Source organism: Pteropus alecto, unplaced genomic scaffold (genome assembly GCF_000325575.1).
Source record: "Pteropus alecto unplaced genomic scaffold, ASM32557v1 scaffold72, whole genome shotgun sequence".
NCBI classification, from domain to species: Eukaryota; Metazoa; Chordata; class Mammalia; order Chiroptera; family Pteropodidae; genus Pteropus; species Pteropus alecto.
The window spans coordinates 9,928,653-9,936,567 of record NW_006436811.1 but is presented as its reverse complement, the minus strand read 5'-3'; positions in this window follow the sequence as shown (position 1 = coordinate 9,936,567).

The following is a 7,915-nucleotide window of genomic DNA, read 5'->3' as shown; positions in this document are numbered from 1 at the left end:
AGAGGCAGGGAGAGAGGGAGTGAAGGAGAGAGAGGAAGGGAGGGAAGTAGAGAAAGCAGGAGGTTATTATGACACTTTACAACTATCGTGTTACTGTGTTTTGGGAGAAATATTGTTTTCTGTTAATTTTGCAACTGATTTTTATCTGCCTTTTATTCCATGTTCATGAATGGCAAGGCAGATTTTTACAGTCCAAGTTAATTTTTGCTTTACTTATTCACTCATAATATGATGGTTTTTAATTACTATTTTAGGCTTTAAAAAACCTTAGCCTGAGAAGAGGTTTCACTATGCTGCCAAAGAGGTCCATGGAACACAAAGAAAGGTTAAGAGCCCCAGCTCTGGACACACTAATTTTGTGCACTAATTTTTATCCAAGAGGTTAACAATATTTTCATGTTAATTAAAACATTAACATTCTCCCTCTCCCTAAATACATCAGCTAATGAGAGGTCCTATTTTCAAATTTTGTTGGCAGTTTCAATTACCTACAGCATAATTTAGTTTAGATCAAAGATAATTTAAAAGAATAAGTGAATTTAAAAAAGTTAAAAATTCAGTTGGAGGAATTAGAGGAGGTATCTACTTAATATGTGAAAATTTTATTATATTTTGTATTTTTTAATTAAATTTATTGTGGTGACATTGCTTAATAAAACTATAAATATTTGATACTTTAAAACAACTAACTATGGAGTTATAATTTACACCTCACCCTAATCCTAAATCAAGTAATTTTGGGTTTATACTCTTTTACTTATTACATTAAATCTATTAAACAAGTCTTTACAATCTTGTATGTATTTATTGAATATTTTTTACTTCCATTGTAAACAGTTTATTAATATTCTCAAGAAAACCAGCTTCAGAATGAAAACTTCTCTTTTCTTCATGTATATCAAGCAAAATGAAACAGTGCCTACCATTCAGTAAGAGGAAATTCACTAGTCTCTAGATTTTGACACGGCTGACATTTACTGTATTTAACCTTCTCAACAATCCAATGAAAATGATGCTATTTCCTACTTTCAGATTGAGGAAATGTAGGCCTAGAGATATTGAGTAACTTTCCCAATATCATACAAGGTAGATCCCCAAGAGTTGACCCAGAACTTGCTCCTAACCATTTGGTTATCCTGCTTCTCAAGTTATTACTCTCTTCCTCTTCCTCCTCCTCTGCCTCCCCACCCTCCAACTCCCATTATCTCTCCCTCTCCTCAGAGGCGGGTGGATGCATGTGTGTATTCACAAGCAGCTAATCTTTTCCCCTGCCTGATGCTGATATTGTGTTTACTTCCTCTTTCTAAATATGGACGTCCCCAAGAGCCAAGCAAACATCCTACTGGGTCAAAGGCTGAAATCTACCTCATGGCATGGCAGTCTTCCATCCGCGGAGTATTGGTAGTAAGTATCCTACCTTCAGGCTACAACTGTTAGGTTTCTTGTTGAAAGTAGAGGCAGTGCTTTATTTAGCACCTAGCATATAAGAAGGGCTTAGTGAATTTCTGTTGGAGGAAGATGGGACTAATAATTTAAAGATCCAGTAGGGGGAGTAGAGATGTAATTGACGGAAGAGTTACTGATGTCACCCTTTAATAATAAAAGACTAAATTTCTTTCAATATCTGGGCAATATAGAGTTGTACATAAACTCAGGAAGCACCCTAGCTAAACAATGTAACCACATTCTTTGCTTTTCTTTCCTGTGATCATATAAGAAAACTAGGCTACATCTAAGGAGATTTGGACTTTCTAAAAACTTGATACATTTGTGAAATACATAATATGAGGAGCAGTTGCATCCTAGCCACGACTGCCTCACTTCACTGATCTTAATGACAGCCCATGTATATCTGGACCTCAACCTCTCAGTATTGTGTCCTGAAATTATTTGTCCTTCAGCTTTAATGCAGATGAGAATGCAATGGTGTTTCTCATTCAGTTTCAAACCCCACTTCGACTTGCAGCTTTGGAGCCAAGTAGTTTGAAAATCTATTGTACAGAATTAAAAACTTTTTTATTTTAATTTAAAAATTGTTTCTAAATATTGATATTCTCTTTTGAAAGAACTTGTATGGAAGTTTAACTTTAGTCCAGCTAAGGATAGAATCCATATTTTTTTCGTCGCTCTTTCATTTAAGGATCATTTTCAAATGGAAGTTGCTGGGTAATAAAATCTGGTTTATGGCTCCCTGGCAGGATCTCTCTTCCTTCCCAACACAAAGGACAATAGCTGCGGCTTCCGCACCCTTGGGATTCGCTGTTTCAGCAGGCGCGTGGTCTGTCCCACCCCACCCCGATTCCTAGCCAACACCCACGCCTTGGGGCGGCCCGCCGGGCTGTGAGCCAGAGCCTGTGCACCAGAGCCTATGTGCCGCGAGGGGGCGCGCGGGTGCAGTCCGCGGTCGCTGCATCCTGCAGTGAAGCTCTGCTGCGGGTGGGCCCTCTCCCTGGCCGGTAGGGCGTCTTCAGTGACAATCAAGTGCACGAAGCTTCTGCGTGCATTTGAGGCAGCGAGGATAGATCAGGACAGCTTAGGGCCTTCGTCGGGGAAGGAGAGAGGGCGCGCCCTCTTCCTTATGTAGCCTGTGAAATTCTGGGGACAGACACTTCTGAGGAATTTTTTCCTTTCCTGGAGTTTACTTCTAATTTTAAACTGTATCCAGTGCTCACCGCTCCTCCTCATGGTCACCAGCTACTGAACTGCACTTTAGACAAAAACCAGGGTAGCTAGGGATGCCTGCCATTCAAATGTGAAGGGGCTGAGGCTGGAGGAGACCCACTCTTCACCTGCAGCAGCCTGAGACGCAGCCCCAGGCTACTGCCCCTTGGTCAACAGTAGTTTTGGTTTTTTTGTTTTGTAGTAAAAATATACATAAATTTTACCATCTTAACAATTTTTAAGTGTACAATTCAGGGCATTAGGTACATTCACAATGTTTTATAACCAACCATACTATTGTCCATTTCCAGAACTTTTTCATCATCCCAAACTGAAACTGTACCCATTTGTGATAAATATATATTTGATCTTCCTCTTGTTTCTGGCACAGAGGTCTTAAGTCCCATGAAATTTCCTAAGTGATGAGAGCTTTAAAGGTGTCTCTCCTTATGTTAATGAGGAGAGTTTTGGAAGGCACCATGGGATGGAGGATTGGTCGCCAGAACCCATATGTGATTAGTGGGTTGGAACTTAGAAGCCAGGTCTCTTGTCTCTAAAACTTAGGGAACTGTTTAAACCTGGCACTTGTTTAACTTGAGGGGTATTGAAATTAACGTGGCCATTATTCCTTCATTTGTCCAAGTATTTACTATAGGCAAGGGGCAATGTCCTACCTGCTCTTGGTTATTGTTTAATGAGTCCAGGTTTCTATCCTTGAGTAAAGACCCTTGGAAGTAGAGGGACATGCTTACTCTTGATTGCAATGCAGCACTTTGTGAAGGGACTCAAGGAAGTCACAAGTGTCAAAAGTGTATTTCACGTTCACTTTCACCTTGTGCAGGTGGCTCCCATTAATTCTAAGAAGCAACTCCAGGCCAATCTGTTACCTGAATTATTGGTTTAGAAACCTGACCTTGTTTCTTTGCATCTGTCTTTCTCGCCCTTCAGAATGTTCTGTCTTTTTACTAATAATGGCATATATGTGTGCTTAGAATCTCTTTCACATCTATCACAGAAAGGAGATATTTTACTCAGTTTTGTAAAACCAAAAATATGGAGAAGAGAATGTTTAGAATATTAATATATATTTTAATCAAATACAAAGTTTATTAACAGGAGTTTGAGTCTGTGATCTAATGACACTCTCTCAGAGAGTCAAGGAATGTTCGACTCAGACCAGCCCTGTCCACTTCTGGGTGAAATGGACCTGTGATTTTGGGCATGGAGAAGAAGACAGTAAAAAAGGTATGACTCAAAGTCCCCCCCAGTATACAGGTGCCTACTCCGAGCTTCCTTCTTTGCCTCCAAATCCTCAAGTCTCCCCAGATCAGTGCCCCTGCAGGATCCAAGGTTTGGGAGCAGGGGAACCCAAGCGATCCCCTCCCCCTCCAAATGTTTCTGATGGCAGACTTGGGGTGTTTACCAAGAGTTTGGTGGAGCTGGATGTGTAGAAGTGGAGGAAGTGAGAGCTTCTGAATAGCATGTTCGGGGTTATTGGGTTAAAGCCGCTGGGATTTTAACCCAGAGCCCTGAGGGTGTGAATTTGTCTCCCATTTGCTTTAGATCAATCCTGACAAATGATAGAGTCATCTGGAAAGATTTTGAGACACTGATGCCCAGGCTCATGCTTTGTTACCAGAGATTCGCATCTGACTGGTCTGTTTGGGCCTCAAACAACTCAGGTTAATCTAATCTGCAGCCAGGGTTGAGAATCACTGCTTTAGAAAGTATCCAGGGCAGATTTCATCAATTCCTCCATGTTTTTTAGCCAGATCCTCTCCCTCTTCCATCTCTTTAAAAAGTGTATATGTATATATATTTGGAAACCAACCTCTTTCTGTTTTACTTTCTTTCTGGAAGCTAATTTATAGCTGTATTCCCGCCCCCCACCCCAAAAAGTCCCCTGAGATTTTTTCCTTGAAATTGAGCTTTAATATTTGTTGAGGTGTTAGCCCTGGAGACAAACAGAATAACAGTGGTTTTTTGACTTTCCTTTTGTGGTTTAGGCTCTGAGATTGATTTGCATGACTGTTTTCATAGAGGCAATGACATCGTTTGTTTTTGTTTCTATTTTTAAAGGTGAAGATATTTGCTCCTAATGCCGAGCAGATGCACATGGTTAATCACTCGAAAGGGGGCCCAACAGAATAGAAGAGAAATGTGCTGGAAGAAAGTGCCAGGAGAGCCTGCGGGGACACACGCGATTTGGCAGACCTGAACCTCCGCAAGCTTGATGCTGTCATTATACATGGTGAGTTAGCTGAAAGCTGTGAGGCCAACTGTTTATTTTAATCAATGCTCACTGACTTCAAAACCCTGTTCCTGACAGGGCAGTGTGGGCTCAGCTGCCATTTTGAACTTTCTGGGTCAGGCTCTAAGTCTGCGGTTCTCAAACTTTGCTGCATATGAGAATCACTCGGGAAGTTTTAAAAATTCCCAGGGCTTGTGTCCCATCTGAGACCAGTAACATCAGATTCTTTGGGGGTGGAAACAGACATTAATATTCTTTGATGCTCTTGGGTGATCCTACTGTGCAACCAAGTTTGAGGACCAGCGTTCTGTCTAGAGTGACCAGTAGTCCCAAGACTTGGCTACACCTGAGATCACAGAGTGGGCTTCAAAACCATCAATGCCTGTGGCCTGGAGTTTGGAACTTTTAAGATCCCTAGATGATTGTCATAATGCAGGCAAGTTTGGGAACCACTGATCTATACCAACGTGTCTCTAACTTTAATGGGTATATGAATCACCTGGATATCTTGTTATAATGCAGATTCTGATTCAGCTCCCAGGGGACAGGTGACATGTGACATGCAGCCCACAATTTAAAGCCTTGAGGCTCTTGAAATCACAGTAGAGAGTTGCTTATTTCTGGACTTCTTCAGTGCAAGAATAACTTATAATAGATAACTCTACTTTTTCAGGTAAAAGATCGATTTACAAGTATAATTGTCTTAGATATTTAAAATTTTCCTTTTATTTAATTCCCTTCATAAAGAGCTATGTGTTATATATTTACCTCTTCCAAACTAAACAATAGAGTCAGTTGTATTTTAAGATTATTTTAAACATTAACAATATTCTTGAGATTTTTGGAGGCCATTTGGAGATGTTCCACAGTGAGAACTGGGAATCATTGTTTTAGATCAGGAGTGTGTTGCTTGCAGCTACTTACATATATTTATTTAAATAGGTTGCTTACTGCTATTTTACATATAAAGTTGTTCACTTATCTATGCCTATGATACAAATAATACTAAAATTTAATGGCTTTAACAATAATCTATTATTGGTTCTGTTGGTTGACTGGGCATAGCTGGGCTTTGCTTGAGTCCCTCATGCAGCTGCAATTACCTATGGCTAGGGCTGCAGGCATCTGGAGGCCTGATTGGGCTGAAAGACACTACAGTAGTATTTTCACTCTCATGTGTGGTGCTGGGGCTGGGATTGGCTGGAACACCTGCGGGTTGGCTGGGTGGCCACGTGGCCATTCCATGTGGCTATCTTGGGCGTCTCTATAAGCATAGATCTTGGGGTGGTCGAGCTTCTTATGTGAGAAGTGGCACCCTCCATCCCAAGAAGACTCAGGCTTTCCTCTTAACAACCCAACCAGAGATAACCCTCAGCATCACTTCTGTTGCATTTTAGTAATCAAAAGTGAGACCAGATTCCAAGAGAAGAGACTAAAAAAGAGTGTGAATATCGGAGGCATGACATTGGGGCACACTACACATTATGTATGCAACGTGATTTTAAATATCTACTCACAAAATCCCAGAGGTGGGGAGTGAGGGAGATGAATTTTGAGCTGCTAATGTTTTGAGGATTTATTCTTTTCTTCCACTGCAAATAGGGTTGACCTGAGACAACTTTGTAAAGATGACTGCCCGATACTGTGTTTTCACATCAAAGACAGTTTTACTTGTAAATCAGTCTAAAACAATACTGCTATTTTTAAAAAAAATCTTTTAGCACAAAAAAGATAGGTTTCTGTTTTTAGGGGAAATGAAGTGATCTCAAATGCTTTTTAAAAAAATACAGTTTTACTTTGTATCAAACTTGAAATACATAGGAAAAATTGGCATCATGATGGATATCCCAGCTTGTGTCTTCAGTCTGTTGGTGCAAAAGGTTTATTAGTAGTTGATATAAGCCCTTTAGGTATGTAAGATCCTCTTTCTACAAGGGCTGCGTTGAAGCCATGCAAACTCTCTAATGATTGAGTCTGGGTCTTAGTACTCGGCACCAACTTTTTCCAAAAGGATCTTTGACAAATATGGGTTGCTATCCTGACTTTTTAAAACAAAGTTAATGAATTAAAGTCATTATCAACTCCCGAAGACTTTAAAGAAATGCTATTTTTCCATTCTAATCACAGGCGTTATTGCTCTTATATGCCTTAATTCTTTGCTTAAGAATTAGTTATTCATAGGTTCTTCTTGTCAGCTGCCTCAAAAAATCCTGGTCTCCTGTTTTTGCAGATAATTTTGGAGTGGCCTGGAACTACAGTGTAAACAGTTCTATGAAGGACTCGTCAAGCCTTCCACTGTGCTAAGAAGCCCATCAGCTGGGGCTGCTGCATTTCCCCTCTGCTGGCAGCTAAAACTTTCCTGCTTGTGAAGTCATGGTGGGTCAGGATAATAATGTGGATGGAGGGGAAGAAAAGGATGAAAAGCTTACTGCTGGGTAAGCAGGTTCTACAGTGCTTTCCCATTTTCCTTCCTCCAGATGAATGTAAATGTGCCTGCTTTTCTGATAACAAATTATCTTTCATTATGGGGCTGTGATGTTTGATGATAGGTATTAGGGTGGATGGGAAGGGTTAAGGACCATGATTTAAGGTAATAAGACCAGATGGCTTTGAATCACAGAGAATGTGTATTCTTTCAAAATACGTTGGTTTATTCTGTAAGAAAATTTCAATATAGCAATTCTCTTGCATGATATCATTCAGCTATATGGATCAAATTGTGCTTGCTTTAATTACTTCTTATTGATCCTAGTACAGATAGCCTTTGTTTCTTTTACTAAGTGGATATTTAATGAAGCCTCCTGTTGGAACAGATTTCTTAATACACAGTGCCTGTGAGCTTTTGTTCTGAATATTGCAGTGTTTGAGAGGCCACAGTGAGCTGATAATTTTAACTCTCTTCTCAGTCATGCTGTCAGGTGCCTAGGAAATGCTTTCTCCTACTTGGTTAGATCTTCTTTTCTGATATGTTTGCCGATGCAGACCAAGCAACTGCTGTAAAAA